This window comes from Dromiciops gliroides, chromosome 4 (genome assembly GCF_019393635.1).
Source record: "Dromiciops gliroides isolate mDroGli1 chromosome 4, mDroGli1.pri, whole genome shotgun sequence".
NCBI lineage: Eukaryota > Metazoa > Chordata > Mammalia > Microbiotheria > Microbiotheriidae > Dromiciops > Dromiciops gliroides.
This window is the reverse complement of record NC_057864.1, coordinates 469,470,593-469,495,470: the sequence shown is the minus strand read 5'-3', so window position 1 is coordinate 469,495,470 and position 24,878 is coordinate 469,470,593. Positions and strand designations below refer to the sequence as shown.

General features: G+C 43.8%; 1 protein-coding gene across 4 annotated transcripts in view; it reads left to right on the top strand.

Annotated features, from left to right (window-relative positions):
* The first annotated feature begins 2,051 nt into the window (after positions 1-2,051).
* TPST1 (tyrosylprotein sulfotransferase 1) overlaps positions 2,052-24,878 on the top strand; it is a 121,453-nt gene continuing 98,626 nt past the window's right edge. For 2 of the 4 annotated variants that reach the window (XM_044002251.1, XM_044002253.1), the window contains exons 1-2: positions 2,069-2,189; positions 6,339-6,381. The gene's annotated coding sequence lies outside the window, so the exon portion shown is untranslated. Of the gene's footprint in view, positions 2,190-6,338; positions 6,382-24,878 lie in introns of all 4 variants that reach the window. The other 2 variants (XM_044002254.1, XM_044002252.1) reach the window with 2 other exon arrangements.

Here is a 24,878-nt window from a genome sequence, read left to right as displayed (position 1 = left end):
GCCTCAGTTTCCACATTTGTAAAATGGACTAGGTGACAGGACAGTTGAATGAAGCTTTGGAGTTAGAAGACCTGAGGTAAAATCTTATCTCGGATACTTTTTACTTGTGTTACCTTGATGAATCTTCATTTCCTTACCTGTAAGAGGATGAGATTGAACTAAATGCATTTTTGGGGTCCCTTCCGTGTCTAAATTGATGATCAGGTGATCTCAAGTCACTCAGACATCCTAAACCTCAGTTTCATCATCTGTAAAAAGAGAAGTTTCACTGGATCATGGGTTCCTTTTTTGCAGGGCAACGAGGGTTAAGTGACTTGTCCAGGGTCACACAGCTAGTGTCAAGTGTCTGAGGTCGGATTTGAACTCAGGTCCTCCTGAATCCAGGGCCGGAGCTTTATCCACTGCACCACCTAGCTGCCCCCCTGGATCACGGGTTCTTAACATTTTTTTTGTGTTACAGACCCCTTTGGCACTCTAGCAAAGGCTATGGACTATTCTCAGATTAATACTTTTGCATAATTGAGGGAAAATGCTAAATTTCATTTAGAGAAAAGAAAGGTATAATTTTCCCCCTATCCAAATTGACAGACCCTCTGAAATGTATCCATGGCTCCAGGGGTATGCTGAAATCAGCTTAAAATGCACAGACACCTTGGAAATCAGCAAAGGCCATTATTCAGAGCTTGATTTATTGCTTTGCTGATTGTCTAGACTTCAGAAAATGATGGGGGAAATGTTAATAATGCATTTTAAACTCAAAATGCCTTGAACATACAATTTTTTTTGGAGAGCCAGTTGTTAAACATTTACCAGTACACCCCCATGTGGATCACTTGGGGAATGAGAGTGGGATCTCTGGGCCTCAGGCTGTGAACCTTAGCATCAAATGGATTCTGAGGTCCCTCCATCTTGAAATGTATAATTCTATGATTCCAAGTCACTTGACTTTCCTGGGTTTTGGTTTGCCAGTTTGTAAAATGAAGGGTTTGGACCAAATGGATTCTGAGGTCCCTTCTGTCTCTTAATTCTAATGCCTTCCCTCTGTCGATGATCTCCAGTTTCTCCATTCTCTATCTATCTTGTTTATAAATAGCTGTTTGCATGTTGACTCTTCTATTAGACTGTGAGCTACATGAGATCAGGGATCGTCTTTTGCCTTTTTTTTGGTATCCCCAGCGATTATCACAAAGCTTAATGACATTTGTTGACTGTCAAAATCTACAATCCTCAGATTTTAAGTTACTTAACCTCCCTGGGTTGTTTCCTCATCTGTAAAATAAATGCAATTCAGTTCAATAAATATTTATTAAGCACTTACTATGTATCAGGCCCCGTGCTAAGCGCTGGGAAGACTAATAAGAAAAAGAAAGACAGTCCCTGCCCTCACACAGCTTACAATCTAATACGCAAAAAGAAGCTGAAAAGCAGAGGGGGGTGGGTGGGGGCTCCAGGGAGTATCTGGGGTTGGACTAGATGGATTTTGAGGTCCCTTGCATCTCTACATTTATGATCTTATGATTCTAAGTAATTTTTCCTCCTCGAGCCTCAGTTTCCCGCTCTGTAAAAGGTCAGGATTGGTCTCTAATGGGTTCCTCTACAGCTATGCTAAGATCTCTAAACCATGACCCTCGGATTTAAGATAGGGGCCCCAGGGGAGAGCATCCCAAGGCGGGGCAGGACCCGACCCCCGGAGCCACCCCGCTCAGCCCTTCCCTCCAGCCGCATCCCTCGGCTTCTCTTCATCCCCCTCCCTCCTCCTGCCAGACTTGGTCCAATTAGACTCCGGGCTGGGCCGGCCACGGCCCCGCCCCCTCCGGCGAGCCAGCCAACCGGCGCCCGCGAATCAGCGCGGCCGAGACATTCCCTGGGGGGGGCGGGGGCTCAGCCAATCAGGGCGCGCCTGTGATTTCCATGGCAGCCTGGGCGGGCGGTAGCGGCGGCGGCGCGAGCTGCGGGCCGGAGTCGCTGCTGAGGCGGCGGCGAGCGCTGACGGGGTCGTGCGCGCTGCGGCGGCCGGGCCGGGCCGGGCCGGGCTGGACAGGGCTGGGCCGGGCCGGGCCGGCGGCGGCGGCGAAGACGAGCCGGGACCCCGAGCGCGGCGGCGGCTGCGGCGGGAGGACGGGCGGCGAGCGGCGAGCGCACGATGCCGATGCCGGCGCCAGGGGGCGGCCGCTCCGCGTGCAGCCCAGGTGAGGGGGCAGCGGCCCCGCTCTGCCTGTGTTCCTGGTCTGGGCCCCGGGGTGCCCCTGCCACTCATCCCCATCCCTGTCTCTGCTGGCGGCCCTCACCCCGCCCCCAGCCTTGTCCTCCCCTCGTTCATTGGTGTTCCTGAGTCCCCCTGTCCCCATCCCCGCCTGCGTCCCAGCACCCCATCCCCAGCCTTGTCCTCACCCCCCACTTCTCTGTGCTCCGGGGTCCCCCTGCCCCTTGTCCCCATCCCTACTCTGCACCCCGCCCCCAGCCTTCCCTTCTCCTCCACTCATCTCTGCTCCGGAGTCCCCCTGCCCCTCATCCCCATCCTTGTCTCTGTCCGTGCACCCCCGCCCCCAGCCTTGACCGCTGTTTTCTCCCCTTCCTCCCTCTGTGCTCCGGGCTCCCCCTGCCCCCCATCTTCATCTCTGACTCTGCGTCCCTGCACCCCGCCCCCGGCCTTGTCCGCTGTCTTCTCCCCTCCCTTCCTCTATGCTCCGTCCGGGGTCTCTCTGCCCCTCATCCCCATCCCTGCTTCTGTTTGCACCCCTGAACTTCCACCTTCAGTCTTTTCTTTCCTGTCTCCTCCCCCCATTCGTCTGCGCTCAGGGGTTCCCTGCCCCTCTTTCCCACCCCTCTCTCTGCTTCCGTCCCTGCACCCCCCTCCAGCCTTGTCCTCCCTATCTCTTCCTCTGCCCCGCCCCCTACTCTGTGCTCCGGAGTCCTCCCGCCCCTCACCCTCCTCCCGGGGTCTGCCTGCAGCCCTGTGTCCTCAGCCTTCCCTTCCTCTCCCAGTCTGTGCTCCAGGAGTCTCCCTGCCCCTCGTCCCGATCCCCAGCCCTATTCCTTGTTTCCTCCTCTCTGTGCTTGGGGCTCTCCCAATTTCAGACTCTGCTCAGGTCCCTAGTCCCTCTGCTCCCCACTCCCCAGGTCTGGTTTGTGAGTTAAGTCCCGCCCATCCCCTTCTCTGACCCATATCTGCCCCTGAACCTCCCCCTCCAGGTGCCCCCTTTCCCCTCTCCCCTCCTCAGGACTCACTTGTTCCTTATCCAGATGTAGAAAAATGGCCCTTATCCACTAGCACCCTGGTCTATGTGTCCTTCCCCAGCCCGCCCTTTGACCTGCTCTACGTTCAGAGCAGCCCCCGGGATCTTCCCCCACCCTCGGACCTGTCTTCCTCCACTCTTGTCTTTCATCCTGCGTGTTCTCCCCCCTGGTACGTTCCAGGTTCCCCCCATCCCCGTTTCTGTCTATGCCCTGTACTCTCCAAACCAGGCTCTGTCCGGTGGGCTCCCTGCCCCCCCCCCCCCCCCCGCCATCTTTGTACATGCCAGGGATATGCTTGTTATCCATCTCTACCCCTTGTCTCTGTCCCTCTTCCCTCTTCCTGCCTCTGTGTCTGGTTCCTTATCACCTCCTTCCATCCTGGTCTGTGCCCTGCATTCTTCCCCTTCCACCCCTGGGACATGCCGTATGTATCCTAGGCTCTGTCCTACACCCCTCTGGGTAGCCACAGGCTTTGCTTCACTGCGCCCATGTTCTGTGCCCCAGACCCCAGTCCCATCTCTAGCTCTGTGCGGGATCCCATGTGCCTCATCTCCCAGCTCCTCATATCCATCTTGTAGGGCTCTTATCTTATCTGCTTCCTGCCCCCCACTTTCCTGGCCTGTCCCCTTCTATTCCTTTGTCCATTTGTTCCTACATCTCAGGCATCCCTTCTTCCCTGTGATCTCTGGCTTAGCTCCCTGTCCCCAGATTCCTTTCCGAACTCCCAGGTTTCTTTGCAGGCACTAGGTCCTGACCCCAATCTCTTTACTTTAATTCCACCTCCCAACTATGGCCGGGATCCCTGCACTCTCCTCCTCTCACAGCTGTGCGATACCTTCTAGTTCCTTCCCCCTTAACCTCCAGACCAGACTCTGGCTCACACCCTTCCACCTCATCCTGCCTCTAAGCTTTCTCCAACCCAGGCTGCTCTTTCCCATATATTTCTGCCCCTTGACACCTTTCTCATCCCAACCTCCACCATCTGTCCCTCCCTTCTGTCCTGCCTCTTGGTTTCCTTATGCCATGGGCTGGTCCTTATCTTCCCACCACTTGGTTTTTAAGTCCCCATCCCATATTCCCCAGCCCCTCTATCCTCTCTATTCTAAGCATTACCCCATATCCCATTCCATTCCTAGGCTCTGCCCTCCACCCTCCTATTCTAGCCTGGAGTTAGGGTTGTCCCTCTTCTTTCCCATACGCTGGTCCCCTGTCTCTTCCTTTTCCCAGGTTCTGCTCCACATTCCCCACCCCTACCTAGCATCCCTTTCCTTCCTTCCCTAGGCTGGCCTCCCTCCCACCACCCTCGTCCTGGGCTTGGCTCCATATCTCTACCCCATGGTTCTAGTCTGTGACTACCTTTCCTTTCTGTGGGCCACCTAGCAGCCCCTCTTCTCCCTCCATCCCACGGTCTGCCCTATATTCTCCTGGTTTCAGGGCTCTGTCTAACATCTTCCCCATCCTAGGCTTTAACCTGTATGCCACATTGTTCCCCTTCCATCCTAGGCCGTGTCCCAAATCCTATTCCCCTCCCCTCTGTTCTGTTCCCCCCTTCCCTGTCATGACTCTGCTCATAATCCTCTCCATCTTCTACTTCTGCTTACCTTTTCCCCCTTTTCCTCCTTATTATGTTGGGCATTCCACCCCCCTCATCCAGGAATATGCTCCTAATTCTCTATCCTGAGTTCTGCTTCCATTGCCCCCTCCCATTCTAAGCTATGACCTGTATCCCTCCCACCCCCATCTTTGCTCCTCACTTCTGGGCAGGATCCTTCATCTCCTTCCTACCCATGGCTCTTGTCTGATCTCTTTCCTTGCCCCTGAATCCTGCCCTTCTCCACACATTCTGGCTCCACCCTAAACCCCCTCCCCCATCCCCATCCCAGAATAGAGGCATCATTTTCTGATAATGGTCCCCTATTCCTCTGTGGCTACCCCTTCTCCACTACTTTAAGTAGTGGAGAACTTTAGATTTCCCCTACACAGGGTTTTCTTATCTCCAGTGCTGATCTACATTATTCTGTCCCCAGAGGAGCTGCTCTCTTGTCCCCATCTGCCTCTCCTTGGCTTCACTGTTGCTCTGTTATTCTTCCATCCTTTCCCCGACCCTTTTGTTTCTTTGACATTAGGTTTCCTTTTTATTTCTAGTCATCTTAATTCTTCTTAGATATGCCTCCCATCTCCCCATCCTATCACATTTGCCTCTTGTTTTGAGGCTTCCTTGCCTCCAGACTCCTTCCATTCCAGTCAATTTCCTTTGGCCTGGTCTGACTTGAGGTGTGACTTTTCCTGTTTGCAGCCCAGGTTGGTGGTGGCTAAAACTGAACATTAAATGTTTTAGTAAACAGATGGCACTGAACTTGGCAAGAGGACTTGGGAGCCCTTGGTAGTGACCAAAGGGTTAACTTGGCAGTTCATTGTTCAGTACTGAGATCTAAGTTATGGCAGAAGAGAGTCTGTGCTGTTGTCTTTGCTGCTGCTACATGTGCCGTTTCGTGTTTGTTGCTCTTCCAGTGGTTGCCACTTGGAAGGGACCATGGCACACTCACTGTCAGTGCTTCCAGTAATGTTGGTGTGGTAACCACCATGTGTGTTTCATTTGCCCAGAGTCTTTATTGAATCTTTTGGGAAAAAATTCCCATTAATCCTCCCACAGCCCTCAAACAAGCTGTCAAGTTAAGGTACCACTAGGTGTAGGAAGTACTTTTCGGGCTTATTAGATAGACAGAAAAGAGAGCTGCAAACTCCACTCACACTCCTGGGCCCCAGAAGTCAAGAGCAACTATGGTGCAGAAGAGTGGCCCAAAGGAGTAGCTCTGCTTTGTGGCTATGCTTGGGGACTCTAACATTTCCTCCTCTAAGCCAATGGACATAATGACAGAGGAATGGCGTTTGCCACCCCCAGCCCCAACCCCAGCATCCCCAACCTTTTCCTAGAAGTTGGGACAGTAATACAGTATTGGATTAGTTAAAGTCAGTTGGAAAGGACCCAAACTAGATGGTGTGTAAGGTTGTTTTCCAGCTCCAGTGTTCTGGAAGCTTAAGATTTATAGAGGGTGTGTTATCATTTAGTAAATATTGTAAAACATCTCTTGAATTCACAGCTCTGGAGGCTGATCAGCTGCTCCTCTCTGCGCCGCTTTGCAGGTCAGTATTCATACTTGCTCCGTCATTCCTATTTTTAAAACTTGCTTAAACTTTGGATGAAATGGCAAAGACTTAAAAAAATTAAGATTATTTGGCACAGCACAAGTGCTGATTGATTTAAGGTTAAGACTGTGACAGTGCTAGGATTAGCTTTAGTTAGGCCTTTACTTGCTCAAATAAATCATTCTTTGATTTTAAACATTTGGGATTTGGTCTTATTTCCTTTTGCCTTTTAAAAGAATGAGGTCTTATGTTAGTTTGTTAGGGTTAGGAATTTAAATTTGGTGCTTGTGACCAGTTGAAAAGTTCTTTGTAAAGAAAGACTTGGCAAATGTTGTAAACTAAGAGGAAGGCATGATGTAATTATTTCTTCTAAATGAGGAGATAAGTTGAAAAAGCTGTGCATATGATGTGAACGGAGCAATAGAGATGCATCGATCTCACCAGAGCAGGGTGGTGGTGATTCAGGGATCCTAGTTCTCAAAATTCTATTATTATCATCTCAGAGAATATTTGTAATTTCTCTTGTCATTGCCATTGATGTAAAAACTTCTTAATCTCCCAGGGTTTTGATAGAAAAGATATATTCTGTAGAGTTCTCAGTCTTCCTGTCTGCCTTTCTCAGCATGATCTTGTAAGCTATTTCTCCCTTCAGTGGAGAAAAGGTGGGTCAAAAGTCAGGAAGGGGTTTCAGTATTTAATAACACCTTTATTTTTTGTTTTTAATTTATTATATCATAGCATCACAAACAGTATATATAGGAAATAAATTTATATTATGTGTGAAAAATCAAATCTCTTAAATGGCAAAAATAAAGAAAAATAATCTTCAAAAAGTTATTAAAACATCATGACTTTTGGCCCACCCTGTATAAGCATCTCAGATTTTTGGGGTGCTGGAAGAGTAAAGGTGTGTGAGAGAAACTGCCAAATATTTGGTGTTACCTTTGGATGCCTTTGATTTATTCAGTAAATATTTATGAGTACCCACTTTGTGCTTGGCACTTCACTAGGCACTGTGAGACATGGGGAAAAGTATAAGATAGAATGGACCTTGTAAGGAGTTTATGATCTTGTTTGGGTAAACAAATCTGACATGTGAAAAGTTCCTATTATAATGAATGATGGTAAAATAGTGGAAAGACACCAGACTTAGAGTCAAAAGATGGGTCTTGAGTCTCAATTTTGCTGTGTACTGTCTGGATAAATCAACCTCTCTCAGCCTCAATTTCCTGTGGAGTAGATATAATGGTGCCTATTACTCTACCTACCTCCAAGGGCAGGCCTGAGAACCAGGATGGAAAAAGGCTTTCCAAATGGTCAAGTACTGTACATATAGAAAATACGATCATTTTTCCAGTCAAGTCCACGTGATATATATCAGATATGATTTTCCCGTAGAAACAGGAGTTATACTGGTCACCAAAGATTTGGTGCCCAACTTGTTATAGGAATGATTGTCAACAAGCACCAGCAAACTCAACATGTCCAAAAGAGAACTTGTCATCTCTACCCCTAAACTCTTACACACTTCACGTTTCAGTCCGAGACAGCATAATCCTTCTGGCATCCCAGGCTCCTGACCTCAGCATTATCTTTGACTCTTCATTCTCACTCAGGCATTATCTTGTCATTTCTATCTCTATGGCATCTCTCTCTTGTACTCCTTTGCTCTCCAGTCCCCAAGTTATCATCCTCCTCCACACCTTTATTGTTTCTCACCTGGATTTTTGTAATAGTTTCCTAATTGGTTTTCCAGCCTTCACTCCAATCCATCTTCCTTCACTCAATCCATCTTCCGCTCAGGGACTTAAGTGAGCCTCCTAACCATCTAGTTCTGACTCAATCAATGTAGATGGCTTCCTATTACCTTTAGAATGGAATGGAATAGCATTTTTTTTGGCTCAGGGACTTGGGGAGCCTGCTTAATTAATTAATTAATTTTTGGTAAGGCAATTGGGGTTAAGTGACTTGCCTAGGGTCACACAGCTAGTAAGTGTATAAAGTGTCTGAGGTTGGATTTGAACTCAGGTCCTCCTGAATCCAGGGCCAGTGCTCTATCTACTGCGCCATCTAGCTGCCCCTATGGAATAGCATTTTATTAACGTTTACTTTGTGCCAAGCACTGTGCTAAGTGCGAGGATACAAATAGAAATGCAAGACAGCCCCTGTTTTTGAGGTGCTCACAATTTAATTGGGGGGATAGCATATATAAGAAAGTTCAACTTCATGACAGATGGAAAGGCCAAGTGTTATTTAAGGGTCAGAAGTCTAAACATCAGAGAGGGTGGTAAAGCTCCGTGAGCCCTGGATCAGTAGACAGGGCATATGTTTCCCCAATCAATGATTGCTGAAAAGGGGGTAGCGAGCCCAAAGGTTAGAGTGGAGTGTGGCACTCTCCCCAGGTGTGCTTACTCTTGGCTGGATACTGAGCTACCCTTCAGCTCTGCCTGAAGTGACCCAAAGCCACACTCCACCCTAACCCTTGGACTGGCTACCCTCTTTTCAGCAATCATTGCTTGGGGAAGGGTTCTCCAAGGTCCGTTCCTGCTATTTGTTGGGCACCTGTTGGTGGATGGTGCTGGCAGGATCTGGAAGGGAAGGGAAGGCTCCTGGCTCCCTCTGGCATCAGCTGTTCTGGTAAGGCTGCCCCTTGGCAGGATCAAACACAACCTTCTCTGTTTGGTTTTGAAAGCCCTTCATAACCTGACTGTGGCCTGCTTTTCCTGTTTAGTTAAACACATTCCCCTTCTCACACTCTCCAGTAGTAAGATTGACCTTCTTGCCACTTCTCCCATGAGACATGCCATCTCCTGGCTCCAGGCTTCTGTCCTGGCTGCTGCCATTCCTGGAATATGCTCCGACCTCACTTCTCCCTCTTGTTTCCTTCCACACTCAACTCAGCCACCATCTTGTCTGCTAACCTCCCCTGACAACAAGCAACCAGCACCGTCTTTCAGTTACCAATTACATAGTACTATCTACCAGTTACCTGTAGTGTGTCTATATTTTGCATATTCTTACAGGTACATATTTTTTTCTCCATTAGAAGACAAGCACCTTTGTCTCCCCAACCACTAGCTTGTTGTTTGGCCCATTATAGGTGCTTAATAAATGCTTATTTTGTTTCAGCAGCTCTAAGAGATATAGCTACATACAGCATAAGATACTAGTTTCTACAGCATATCTAAATTAAACAGGGCAAAGCAGTAACCATTTAAGTCGCATTGTACTTAATAGGATACAGTATCATAGTATGCTAGCCAAAGGCCTTTTGCCTTTTCTGCCTTAGAAGTATTGTTCTTTTTGTTGTTCTAACTGAAGGTGAATTCAGAAAGGTTTCTCTGAGATTTTGACAAGCATAATTAAAGAGACCCTGGGGAAAATCTAGGATCCCATTATCAGTGGTTAGAGTGTAGACATTTATTAGCTGGGTGACCCTGAGCAAGTCACCTAACATCTCAACCTTAGTTTCCTCATCTATAAAAGGAGCATAATAAGAGGTCACAGAGTTTTGTGAGAACCAAATGAGATGACATCTGTAAAGAGCTTTGTAAACCTTAGAAATGCTATATAAATGCTATCTATTATTATTTTGGCTTTTTAGGAAATAGAGCCAGAGATGCCTGTTTAGTTGTCCTCTTTTTCTTTTCCTTTTTTCTTTAGTGCACAGGCACTAAAGAGGCAAGTTGTTGGTTTTTCTGCAATTTGAAAGCAGAAAGTTGTTCTGCTTCCTTGAACTGCTGTCTCAGAACGTTCACCTTTGCTGTGGTATTCTGTAAGGTGCCCGAATCAAGAGTGACTTGCACCGAGATCCCCCATGTTGTTTCACCAAGTTAAGAAACTTGAAAACTTTCTTTTGAATAGGGCCAGACTTGGAAGCACACATGGAACTGAATCTAGTCATTGTGATCATCACCATCAAAGATTTATTGAGGGTCTACTTTTTGATCATGAAGCCACCAGATGAGAAACTGTATTTCCTTCTCAGCCACAAATCCCAGAGCAACACTTGCTAACATTGAACTAAAACCGTCACTCACTAGGGGGGCTGATTTTTCCTTCTATCAGTTATTTTGGGAATTTAGGCTCTGAACTAGACAAGGACATCAGTTTCCATACTCCGCAGTCACAGGACACTCTCCTTTGGTCCATTGGCTTTTCCCATCTGCCTGTCTTGTCTCTCTGAACCCATCACCTTTGCATAGATCAGCTCTGCTCCTTCTATCCTCCTCCTACTGTAGTGGCTCGAGGTCTTGTCTCACACAGTTCCAGGGAGTCTGAACAAGGCTGTGCAGGATATGGAGGTGAGAGCATTTGTTCTCCAAGTAGGGCGCAAAGTACTAGTTTGCTCCAAATTTTGCTAATTATGTTCTCAATTGTTATGATCCTCTGTTTGCAGTTGTACCTACTTTGTCAGTCTCCTTACTCTCTCCCCTAGAGTTGTCACCTTAAGCAAGAATACTTTGCTCTGAGCAAAAATGTTTGAGAACCAAGGAACTAGACAGAGGCTAGGAGTGGGAAGGGGGGGGGGGGGAGGAGTCTTGAGAAGTAGACTGGCTGGATCCAGAGATTGTGTCAGTCCTGTTTGTTTGTTTTCTGTCATGTGAGGGTCATCCATAAGAATGGAAATGGGGGCAGCTAGGTGGTGCAGTGGATAAAGCACTGGCCCTGGAGTCAGGAGGACCCGAGTTCAAATCCAGCCTCAGACACTTAACATTTACTAGCTGTGTGACCCTGGGCAAGTCACTTAACCCCATTTGCCTCACCCCGCCACCCCCCCCCCCAATAATGGAAATGGCTAGAAGTTGAATGTGGCAAGTGGAAGAATATCTCTATGGTTAATTAAATCCAACTTCACAAACATATATTAAGCACCTACTATGTGCAAGGCAGCACTAGTATGGTGTAGTAGAGAGCTGGTCTCAGAGTCCAAGTTCAATTACTCCCTCTAATACACAGTAACTAATCTCTCAGCACCCTGGGGCAACATTGAAGGCTGCTCAGCCTATTCAACAGAATAGTTGCTGATCTGTTTTGATAGAAAAATTTTCTCTCTAGTAGTTCTTTACATCATTGAAATCACAAATTTTGTTGAAAAATTATGGAAGACACTATGCTAGGTCCCAGAGACACAAAGACAAAAATGAACTAATTTCTATGCTCAATGAACTTCCATTCTACTGGGAGATAAAAGGCATACAGGGATACACATTGTGTATAATGGGTTTGAAAGAGAGAGAAAATACCAGTAACTGCAAGGTGGGGGGCAGGGAGGGGACTTTGGAGGAGGCTGGGGGTAGTACAAGGTAGAGATGGGAATAGAGTGCAGACATACTGAGCACTAAGATGTCTCCATGTGGTACATTTTAAGACCAGCTCTGGAGTTCCATTTTCAATCCCATTAGGGCCAATTTTTCAAGGACTTATAAAAAGCATATAAACATCCCCACCATTTATTTATTTGGGTACAGGAAGTCCAGGGAATCAGTGAGCAGAAATGTTAAGGGGTTTTTTGGTTTTGTTTTGTTTTTAAAGGGGCAGTGAGGGTTAAATGATTTGCCCAGGGTCACACAGCTAGAAAGTGTTATGACAGGTAAAACTAAATGTGTGTGGTCACCTTACCTATCCCCTGTGTGGGGAAAGCTAACTAGGACAACAGTTTAACAGTTTAGGTATTAAACATTTATTAAATATATTAGAGGTTAACAAAGAGAGAACAAGTGTCTCTGAAAGAATAGGAAAACCTATCTACCTCAACCACTCCTGGTTCAGCTGCCAACCCCACGAGGTTCCAACCATCAACTGACAAAACCAACTGCCTTACACACTGCTTCAAGCTGATTGGTTGAGGGTGGTCTCATGCTCATTCAGCAGGGGGCAGTGTCAAATGTCTGAGTCTGGATTTGAACTCAGGTCCTCCTGAATCCAGGGCCGGTGTTTTATCCACTGTGCCACCTAGCCGCCCCAGAAATGTTAAATTTTTTTCCTACCTTTCCAATTAGGTTTGAAATGGCTATAATTTCATAATTTAAACTTAAAATTATATTCAGCTCAATTCCATAATCATGCATTGATATGTTACTTATCTGCCAGTTTTAAATTATTTTCCTTTTTACTTGAGAAATTTTTATCCAACTCCAGGTATATAGGTATATAAAATAGGTATCTATAACCTTTTACCGTTGTCAAATTTTTTGTGACTCCCACATATGGGGTCACAACACACAGTTTAAGAAGCTTTGATATTGATCATAGAATTATGGGAGTTTGGAGAAGGGAGGGATCTGGAGTTGGATTAATCCTTGAACAATGAGTGAGACTTGAGTAAATCCTAAGAGGGGAGTAAATTAGCAAAATTTTGCAATTGATCAGCAGATAACTTGCAGAGAACTGTACTAGATGCATAAAGGGCATTAAAAGTAGATGACTCAGGGTGGCTAAGTGGCGCAGTGGATAAAGCACAGGCCCTGGATTCAGGAGTTCCTGAGTTCAAATCCGGCCTCAGACACTTGACACTTACTGGCTGTGTGACCCTGGGCAAGTCACTTAACCCCATTGCCCCGTTAAAAAAAAAAAGTAGATGACTCAGACCTTTATACTAACTCACAAATATTCTGTAAACTTGAAGGCACCAAAGAATAATTACAGAGCAAAAAATGTCAAATAATACAGTAGAAGAACAGAACTATTGGAGGATGCAGACAAAAGTCCTGATTTGAATTAGGATCACTGGGGAAGGTGAACATTACTTGCTCTTCAAGGTCGCCATAATGTTAGGGGTGGGAGGGGGGAAGAAATGTGTGTTCCAGGTGAAAGGATTGCCTGAACAAAAGCAGCTGGGATATATTCATTTGTAATAAGTATCAATGCCATTGGGAATATGCGAAAAGAATTTAAAACTGGCAGAGAAGTAATATATCAATGTATGATTATTGAATTGAACTGAATATAGTTTTTGAGTTTAAATTATAAAATTATAGCCCTTTCCAACTTAATTGGAAAGGTAGGAAAAAACTTAACATTTCTGTTCACTGATTCCCTGGACTTCCTGTACCCAAATAAATAAATGGTGGAGATGTTTATATGCTTTTTATAAGTCCTTGAAAAATTGGCCCTAATGGGATTAATCGAAAATGGAACTCCAGAGCTGGTCTTAAAAGGTACTACATGGAGACCTCTTAGTGCTTGTTGTTCAGTTATTTTAGACATTTCCAGCCCTTCATGACCCCATTTGGGGTTTTCTTGGTAAAGATACTGGAGTGGTTTGCTATTACCTTCTCCAGTCTCAGTGTTTAGGAGGGCATAAAATTTACTTTGTATTTACAATGTTAGTCCAAGTGTGGTTGTGATGATAACTAACATTTATACAATGTTTCCAGGTTTACACAGCACTTGTCATGCATTGTTTCATTTGAGCCTAATAACCCTTGCCGGTAGATGCTATCGTATTATTATTCCCATCTGTGGATGAGGATGTTGGGCCACATGGAGATTAAGTGAATTGGCCATGGTCATTCAGCTAAAAGAGGTATTTTTGAAATGTAAAAAAGATGTGAATCCAACTCTTTGTGACACCACCCCCCCCACCCCGCCGCCCCCAGGTTCTTGGTTTTCTTGGCAAAGATAGTAGAGTGGTTTGCCATTACCTGCTCCAGCTGCTTTTATAGATAAGGAAACGGAGGCAAATAAGGTTAAGTGACTTGTCCAGGGTTACACAGCTACTAAGTATCTGAGGGCAGATTTGAACTCAGGAAGATGAAACTTCTTGATTTCAGGGCTGGTGCTCTATCCACTGAGCCACTTAGCTGCCCCAGGAAAAATAATTCTACGCAATTACCATATGCCTTTTTTTCACTGCAAAAGTTTCAAAAACCATTTCTTTCAATTAAAACATAGATGTTTTATTCATTTGATCATTTTTCTTTCTTTATCATTTTATTGCTTTCATTTTCATTCTTTTGGATGAAATCACATGATATCAGACAAGCCAAATTTGGGAGAGAAATGTTATTTGGACCAATATAGTAAAAGATTATGCCTTAGGTACCTTACTACTTTCTTGTAGTTTTTCACCCTACCCTCCAAGTCATTAACTGGTCTTATGAAAACAATATCAAAACCCGGCCTCAGACACTTGACACGTACTAGCTGTGTGACCCTGGGCAAGTCACTTAACCCCAATTGTCTCACCCCAAAATAAAAATATTAAAAAATGAAAACAATATCAAGCGAAAGACACTATTTCTATAGAACGGCAAGTCTTAGGGTTCTCAAACCCATTGTTCAGACGCAGAGCTATCTGCTCTGTTGAGACCAACCTCCTCATGATTTCTGTCAGCAGCAGAGTTGGGAGAACTGGAGAGGAGCACAATCTGCTTCCTGTTTGAGCAGTGCCTGAGAAGGAAGTGAAGGAAAGAGTCGGGCGCTTGGGCATTTCAATGTCTTCGTTAAATGAGAAGCTCTTTTGGCACCAGGCTCATAGTGCTGTGGGAATCTGGCAGCTTGTCCAAAGCTACTGTGACTCATGCCGGGTAAAGTCAAAATGGGCACATGATTTACACCTAAAGGGTGACACCATAAGAAAATTGAGAGCGCGTAGAACAGTTTATCTGTGAGATTTATGGACAGGGGAAGAATTTAGCACCAAAGAAGATATAGAAAGACATACACAATGTAAAATATATAATTTTGATTATATAAAATTAAAAAGCTTTTGCACAAACAAAAACAATGTAACCAAAATTATAAGGAAAGCAGAAAACTGGGAAAGAATTTTTGAAACTAGTATCTCTGATAAAGGCCTCATTTCTCAAATATATAGAGAACTGAGTCAAATTTATAAAAACGTAAGCCATTCCCAATTAATAACTGGCCAAAGGACATGAACAGGCAGTTTTTCAGACAAAGAAATCAAAGCTATCTATAATCATATGAAAAAATGCTCTAAACCACTATTGATCAGAGAAATGCAAATTAGAATAATTTTGAGGTATCACCTCACACCTATGAGAGTAGAAAATATAACAAAAAAGGAAAATATTGAATGTTGGAGGGGGATGTGGGAAAACTGGGATGCCAATCCACTGTTGGTGAAATTGTGAATGGATCCAACTATTCTGGAGAGCAATTTGGAACTATGACCAAAGGGCTATAAAACTGTGCATACCCTTTGATCCAGCACTTCTACTGCTAGGCTTACATCCCAAAGACATCCCCCAAAAGAGAAAAAGACCTATTTGTACAAAAATATTCATAGAAGCTCTTTTTGTGGTGGCTAAGAATTGGAAATCAAAGGAATGCCCATCAATTGGGGAATGGCTAAACAAGCTGTGGTACATGATGGTGATGGAATATTATTGTGTTATAAGAAATGGCCAGGAGGATGATTTCAGAAAGGTCTGGAAAGACTTCTGTGAACTGATTATAGTGAAATGAGCAGAACCAGGAGAAAACTGTGTACAGTGACAGAAATGTTGTTTGATGAAGAACTGTGAATGACTTAACTATTCTCAGCAATATAACAATTTAAGACAATCCCAAAGGACTAATGATGATGCATATAATGCACCTCCAAAGAAAGAACTGTTATCGATGGAACATAGACTAAAGCATGCTATTTTCACTTTCTTTCATTTTTTATTCAAGTTTTCTTATATAAAAAGATTAATATAGTAATGTTTTATATAATTAAACATGTATAACCTATATCTGATTGCTTACCACTTCAGGGATGAGAGGAGGGGAGGAAAGGAAGGAGGGTTAGAATTTGGAACTCAAAACTTTAAATAAAATGTTTATTATAAAAAAAAAAAAGCTACTCTGAACTGGGCAGGGGGCTAGGGTGTGTTTTCCTGGGACTGTGACTGACACTAAAGAAGGAGACAATCAACAGGGGGCTATGATGGGCAAAGAACAAGGACCAACAAGGATGTGATTTATGTTTTGGGTATTCCTGAGAGTCAAACTCATTTGTTATAACCCTGACATTTAGAGACAAGTATAGCATTCATGTAACAAGAAACTCTAGACTCTATGTTCGTGTGTGTGTGTGTGTGTGTGTGAGAGAGAGAGAGAGAGAGCGCGAGAGCAAGCATGAGCTACACTAGTTAGTCAACATATAACTATTAAATACCTGCTAGATGATTATCATCATTAGGTACTTCAAGGGTGTATGTAGGGGGAATAGAAAATGTAAAATATGACCCTCAAAAATGTTATAATTTAGGTACTTATAGATATAGTGAATTCATAGCATTTATTGTTACCTGTCTGGCAATTAATAAAACACTACTTTTTTTCTTCAAAAACTACTTTGAAGTCAACCCATATTTATAGTTTAAGGCACTCTGCAAGACTCTGAGATTACAGAGGCTAGAACAAAGTAGACTCTGCCCTCAAGGAACTTACATTCTAGATAGGTAACTATAATACAAAGTGGGGTGTTAGGGGTATAAGGAGAGATCTCTGCAGTACTTTGGGAGGATCTTTTTTTTCTTTTTCTTTTGTTTTTGCAGGGCAATGAGGGTTAAGTGACTTGCCCAGGGTCACACAGCTAGTAAGTGTCAAGTGTCTGAGGCCGGATTTGAACTTCAGGTCCTCCTGAATCTAAAACTGGTGCTTTATCCACTGTACCACCTAGCTGCTTCTTCTGCAGTATTTTAGGAAAATTTGGGGAAGGAGAGGATATTCTCATATGGAGGAATTAGGGAAGGTTTCACAGAAAAATTCTGTCACTTGTGTCACCTTGGACAAATTCCTTAACCTCTCTGGGCCTCAGTTTCCTCATTTGCAGGATCATTAGCCATGTCCTATTCCCTGTTCATGGATATATCACAGGTCTTAGTCCTGTACCCTCTCCTTTCCTCTCTCTACATTCTATTTGTGAGCTCATCAAACCCCATGGACTCAGGCATCATCTCTACCCAGATGATAACTCGCACCAGAAGTCCTGTTCTTTATTTTTTTAAGAAGTACTTTGTAATTGAACCTATATAGATATTTTGTGTGCTTGGCAGATTGATCCCCAAGTATTTTGTGCATTTTGTAGTATTTTTAAAGTAAAAAACATTTTTATTTATAGTTTTGAGTTCCAATTTTTATCCCTCCTTCCCCCCCCCTGAGGCAGCAAGCTATCAGTTGTGTAATTATGTAAAACATTACCATATTAGTCATTTTATACAAGAAAATGTGAATAAAAGAAAAAAATGAAAGAAAGTAAAAAATAGCATACATCAGTCTGTGTTCCATCAATCTCAGTTCTTTCTTTGGAGGTGGATAGTATGTTTCATTGATAGTCCTTTGGGATTGTCTTGGATGGTTGTATTGTTTCGAATAGTTGTGATTCACAGTTTTTCATCAAACAATATTGCTGTCTCTGTGCACAACATTCTCTTGGTTCTGCTCACTTCACTATACATCAGTTCACACAAGTCTTTCCAGGCCTTTCTGAAATCATCCAGCTTGCCATTTCTTATAGCATAATAATATTCCATTGCCATCATATATTATAGCTTGTTTAGCCATTCCCCAATTGATGGGCATTCCTTTGATTTCCAGTTCCTAGCCACCACAAAAAGTTCTGATATAAATATTTTTGTACATTTTGTAATGATTTTGAATGGTATTTCCTTTTCTATTATTGTCTCTTAGATTTTCTTATTATATGAAAATGCTGTTGATTTTTGTGGGTTTATGTTATAACCTGAAACTTGCTGAAGCTCTTAATTATCTCACTGTCTTTGCTGATTCCTTTGAATTTTCTAAGCAAACCATCATATCAGCAGCAAATAAGGATAGTTTTACCTCCTTTTTACATATTCTTACACTTTCAATTTCTCTTATCTTACTGCTCTTGCTAGCATTTCTAGAATTATGACAAACAATAGTGAGGAGAGTGGTAATCCTTTCTTTACTCCTGTATTTATTGAGACAGCTTCTAGTATTTCCCTATTGCATATGATACCAGTTTTTGGTTTTAGCTACATTCTTTTTGGGCAGCTAGGTGGCACAGTGGATAGATGCTGGGCCTGGAGTCAGAAAGACTCATCTTCCTGAGTTCAAATCCAGCCTCAGACATTTATTAACTGTGTGACCCTGGGCAAGTCACTTCACCCTATTTGCCTCAGTTTCCTCATCTGTCAAATGAGCTGAAGAAGAAAATGGCAAACCACTCTAGTACCTTTGCCAAGAAAACCCCAAATGGGGCCATGAAGAGTTAGACATGACCGAAAAGACTGAATAATAAAAAGATACTTTCTATGACATTAAAAAAGGTATCTCTATGTCTACTTTGTAGGGTTTTTAAAAAATCATAAATGTTTTTTCCCAAAATTTTTGCATCTATAGATATAATTGTATGGTTTTGGTTGCCTTTGTGCTTAATATGATTAATTATGTTGATGGTTTTCCTAATGTTGAACCATCTCTACATTCTTGGTATAGTTCTAACAAGGCCATAATAAAATATTTGTTAGATGAATTATTGTAGTTGTTATACAGAATTTTTTTTTAATGAGGCAATTGGGGTTAAGTGACTTGCCCAGGGTCACACAGCTAGTAAGTGTTAAGTGTCTGAGGCCAGATTTGAACTCAGGTGCTCCTGACTTCAGGGCCGGTGCTCTATCCACTGCGCCATCTAGCTGCCCCTGTTATACAGAATTTTATTTAAGATTTTGAATCAATATTCATTAATGATATTTGGGTGAGGGAGTAGGACCTTGTACCTTGCAGTCATGGGAGCAGGGGGTGGTAGACTTCCAGGTGGTTGTGATGGAGGCATCCAGGGGGCACCATAGTGCACAGAGTTCTAGGCCTGGAATCAGGAAGCTCTGAGCTCAAAACAAGCCTCAGAAGCTTACTAGTTGTGTGACTCTGGGCAAGTCACTTTACCTCTGCTTTCTTCAGTTTCTTCATCTGTAAAATGAGATAAAATTTACCTTGCAGAGTTGTTGTGAATCTCAAATGAGATCATATTTGAAAAGCACAGTGCCCGGCACACAGTAGCTGCTATATAAATGCTTATTCCCTCCCCTTCTTCCCTCCTTTCCCTATTTGTAATGCCTCTTGCTTTAGGTCTTTTTTTTTTAACTCTTTGCCTCTGTCCTGTATTTTTCTCTTGTTTCTCTTAATTAGATAAGCTTTTTAAAAGCCAGGACTTTGTCTCATATTTCATACTTTCAGCACCTAGTATGGCTAGCTCTTTCACAGAAATCTGTTGCTGATCTCTGCATTTTGGGGGAGCAGTATAACTGGATCTCCACTATAACAAAGTTTTTGTCCTGTTGGTTTTACTACTTGCATTATTAATGTGTATTTTTTTCAGTAGTGGGGATGCGGGTGGAGGAAGAAGCAGGTGATGTGGGAGTAGTACTAGCAACACATTGGGTGTCAGAAGGCCTGCCTGGGTAGGCCAATCCCAAGTCTCCTGTAGCCAGATCTAATCCAAGATCTAAATTCTCTGCCAACACCTGCTCTGCTGTCTTCATTCTCAGAGTGATGGCTTTTGGTGGTTGGGCTGGAAACCGAGAGGAGGAGGGAGTGGGGGCTGAGGTGGGAGAAGCCGGACACAGGGAGGGGAAGGGGCCTTTTTGGTCATCAGAGCTCTTCGGAGCAGTAACAGTTGGCCCTGGACTGGTGTTCAGGAGACACCCATTCATTCCCCATCACGATTTGGTGAGGAGTTGTCCCGGCCACGTCCTCTCTCAGTTTCTCTGCCCAGGCTCCTAGGCCTCCTGCCTCCATTAAGCCCCGGATTGAAAATAGCTTTGACACAAGCTGTTTCAGTGTTTTCATTGGCAGGAGGGCGAGTTCCTGGGGTGAGAAGGAGAGGTGAGTGAGGGCAGCGACTCAAAGGTCTTAGACTTCTGAGCATTATAGGGGTCATTTTTATGGAGTTGGGCCTTTCTAGTTTCAAGTTCATCCCTTATAACTTGTGGCAATTCATTGGATTTCAGAGTGGACAGAAGCAGAAACCCCACAGTTCTTTAAAGGCCAGTGGAAGAAAATCCCAGTGTTACGTCAGTTTAAACAGCTGTACTGTGCCCAGAAATAAAATTTAGAGCAGCAGACAAATGCCGAATACCAGGAAGAAAGCAGGTCTTTTATCCTTTAAAAAAATGTGATGGTGGGGAGGAGGGAAACTCTTTGCTATTTGACTGACCCTGGAGTTAAGCTATGCAGCCTTAAAGAGAGAGACCTGATAAAGAAGTGTGGAAGGGAATGAATTCGAATTTTCTCTTTGAGAAAAAAAAAGAATATAAGGAATAGGAAAGACTTTTGTAATCTGAATGAACAGTGAAATCATGATTTCTTTTTTTTTTTTTTTTGGATGAGGCAATTGGGGTTAAGTGACTTGCCCAGGGTCATACAGCTAGTAATTGTTAAGTGTTTGAGGCTGGATTTGAACTCAGGTCCTCCTGAATCCAGATCTGGTGCTCTATCCACTGTGCCACCTAGCTGCCCCGAAATGATAATTTCTTATGAAAGATTAGAAAGATTCTGTATACAAAGAGGATATTTTCAGCCCTATTCAACAAGTCAGTCCTTGTATTGGCTTTACTTTTTTTTTTTTTTTTTTTTTTTTGCTGGGCAATGAGGGTTAAGCGACTTACTCAGGGTCACACAGCTAGTAAGTGTCAAGTGTCTGAGGCTGGATTTGAACTCAGGTCCTCCTGAATCCAGGGCTGGTGCTTTATCCACTGTGCCACCTAGCTGCCCCAGGCTTTTCTTTCTAGATTTGCTTCTATTTTTTATTAGGTAAAACAATCTAGAGATACTAAGGCAGGCCAGCTGACTGATTGATTGGCTGCATAAGGGTAATTCATTTCAGCCTCTACATACTTGTTATATCTTTTCTTTGCTATTAATACATATTTACTAAAACAAAAATTAACAAGTATATGGGGGTTGCATTGTGTTCTTTAACCAAGTAGTTAAACCACTATCTGGAGGGGCAGCTAGGTGGCACAGAGGATAGAGCACCGGCCCTGGAGTCAGGAGTACCTGAGTTCAAATCTGGTCTCAGACACTTAACACTTACTAGCTGTGTGACCCTGGGCAAGTCACTTAACCCCAATTGCCTCACTAAAAACAAAACCAAAACCAAAACAAAAAAACCCACTATCTGGGAATGAGAGGTCTAGGTTCTCACCATTAGCACCATTGTTCCATCCACAAACTCCTCTCCATTCTTTTGTTTTTGCTTTTGCTTTTGTTTTTTGTTTTCTTTTTTTTCTTCAGGGCAATGAGGGTTAAGTGGCTTGCCCAGGGTCACATAGCTAGTAAGTGTCAAGTGTCTGAGGCCACATTTGAACTCAGGTCCTCCTGAATCCAGGGCCAGTGCTTTATACACTGTACCACCTAGCTGCCCCCCTCTCCTCTCTATTCTTGACCTTTTAGACTAATATTCCTTGTCACTTTCATTGACACTAATGACACTCTTGGCCAAGAGAAGAGATGGGCATTCTTCTTGCTCCCCACTTTTGTTTTCAAACCATTTGTTGGGGCAGCTAGGTGGTGCAGTGGATAAAGCACCAGCCTTGGATTCAGGAGTACCCGGGTTCAAATCCGGTCTCAGACACTTGACACTTACTAGCTGTGTGACCCTGGGCAAGTCACTTAACCCCCATTGCCCCACAAAAGAACAAAACAAAACAAAAAAACCCAATCATTTGTCCACTCCCAATCCCTCTATCCTAATGCTTTTCTTTGAGGTCCATGCAGTCCATTTATACAGCCCTCTCCATGTTGGAATTACTTAGCTTCCAGCCTTAACGTATCCAACTGACCCAGTGACTCATGGTCTTCCTCTCCACTCAATTCCCTGCCACCAATACTTAGGACTTTGATATTCACACTGGTGATGCCTCTACCAACCTGACCATACAAATCTTTAAGTTCCTCACTTCAGTAAGCTCCTTTTCTATCCCACTTTATTCACACACCACCTAGGTCACATTTTAGGCCTTAGCATCTCGGAGGGGTAGAAAAGACATTGACGGCCACCTCTCCGAACTTTGAACTGCTGCTCTCTGACCACAGCCTCCCCTTCTCTGACTTCTCTCCCAGTGGCTCACTCACAGCAAACCTCCTCTTTGCCCATCCCTACCTCCCGTCCATTTGCCTTTCCCCCATCACCTGTTCCTTTAGTGTTTCATCAACTTTTACCCCAGGGCCTGTTGCTCCTCTCTGATCTTTGTTGACCAGCGGGTCCTCACATGTGAGCTCTGGGCCCCATTATCTGATTTCTCCCCGCTTGCTCCAGGATTCCTGGACATGGTTCATAAAAGTGAGCTTAGTTCATCTGCTACAAACTTCCTCCAGGCCTTTGTTGTTGCTCAGCAATTTGTCTACTCTGTGCTTTCCAACTCCTTATCTCGTCTCCTGCAGCAACTGCTCAAAACCTTTCCTTCTCTCCTCCTGTCCTGGCCCCCAGTCTGCACTCATCTCACTCCCCAAACACATCTCAGCAGATGAGAAGAACCAAGGTTCAGGCATGAAATGACTCGCCCAAGATCACCTGGTGAATCACTGGTGCATCATTGTGCAAACTTCCTTCCTTTCTTCCCTGCCCTGTTGTGGAGCTATTTCCCAAGGTTCTGTTGTTAACTCTTTTTCTCCCTATTTTTACTCCTATAATGTCACGAGCACCTGCAACTTCAAATACCACTTCTATGTAAATGACTCCTGAGTCTAGATTTCTAGTCCTGACCTCTCTTAGCTACAGAGTCACATTGGCAGATCATGCCTACCTAGACGGCCCCGTGTCATTGGTCCAGGTTGAGTTTATCACCTTTCTTGTATCTATATGGGCTTGGAGTCAAAAAGACCTGGTTCAAAGGCTGTCACATTCACTTGCTGTCTCTGATTGTAGGGAAGTCACTTAATCTCTCTTAGCCTCAGTTTCCTCATCTGTAAAATGGGGATAATAATAGCATCCACTCTGTGTGGTTCTCATGAGGATCAGATCACATAATGCATAGAAAGCACTTGACAAGCCTTGTGGTGCTAAAGAAGTAGTAGTTACTACCACCACCACCACCACCACTACTACTACTCCTTAGACCTGCTCATTTTGACTTCACTATTTCTGTCCATGGCACTCCCATTAATATGACCTCAAAGAAAAACCCAAGGCTTTGAACATAAAAGTCTTTCTTCTGTCTCACCTGCAGTTATCTTTGAGTATTCCTTCTTCCTCACTTCTTATCCAATCAGTTACCAAGTGGGGTTGATTCCATCTCTTAAGACCAGCAGCGTTCATGTTTGCTCTCTTTTCTTTAGTCCCACTGTGACCACACTGTTAGAGGCATTCATTACTACCTGCCCAGACCATGACAATAACCTGCTAACACACCTTCCTACCTCCATTTGGGGTCTTTTGGGTGCTCCCTCCTGTGGATGATTGAAGAACCAAATTCCATGTGATGCAGAGCCAGATGCAAAAAAGCCAAAAAACTCCTTGGGTCTATTGGTGTGAAATAGTTAGGCCTCGCTTTGTATCTTGACCTTTTTAGAACTTATACCTGAAGACAAGTGGCTTACTTTTCCCTTCCTTTTGGACTAATGATGTTTTTGTCTAATAATCTTATTTAAAGACCTCTTAAAGATGTAGTTGTAGCATTTAATAGCATAATATGAGCAAACTCTTCAGTGCTTTATTTCTGGCAATGGGTTTGATCTGGCTGGGTAGAAAGGAGCAGTCATATTAATAGTGAGATTTCTGGCATCTCTTGCAAATATGTTTATCATACTGTACAAGTCCTCCCTTCCCCCACTCTTTTGTTTTGTTTTGTTTTGTTCCAAGGGTAAAAACAAAAGGTGACTGACTTGCACTCCCTAGAACTCCCTCTACTCTGGCCCAGATCAGCAAATGCCCAGCTTCAAAAAATTCTCCTTATTAGCACCTGCTATGAAAAGACTAAAAGAATAGCCCCACTGTACTGAAAGTGACAGAAAATGATCCAGCTTTGGTTACATTGGAATCTTTTTTAAGGTTGAGGGTATAATTATGATCAACCTATCTCTGTTGTTTGCTTGGGTTTTTTTTCGGGGCAATGAGGGATAAGTGACTTGCCCAGAGTCACACAGCTAGTAAGTGTCAAGTGTCCGAGGCTGGATCAGCCTATCTTTGTTTGGCAATGTGAGGAACACAAAGATATAAGACATGGTTCCTACCTTTTGGGAAGAAAGGTTCTGGAGTCAGGAAAACTCATCTTCCCAAAGTTGAAATCTGGCTTTAGGCACTAGCTGCATGACCCTGACCAAATCACTTAACCCTGTTGGCCTCAGTTTCCTCATCTGAAAAGTGAGCTGAAGAAGGAAATGGCAAACTACTTTAGTATCTCTGCCAAGAGAACCCCAATATATATATGGTCATGGAGAGTCAGACAGAGCTGAAACGACTCAACCACCACCACCACCAAAACAATACAAGAGAACAGTAGAAGAGATGCTAATGGCAATATAGGATCGGACCTCAAATGAGAGGTACAAAG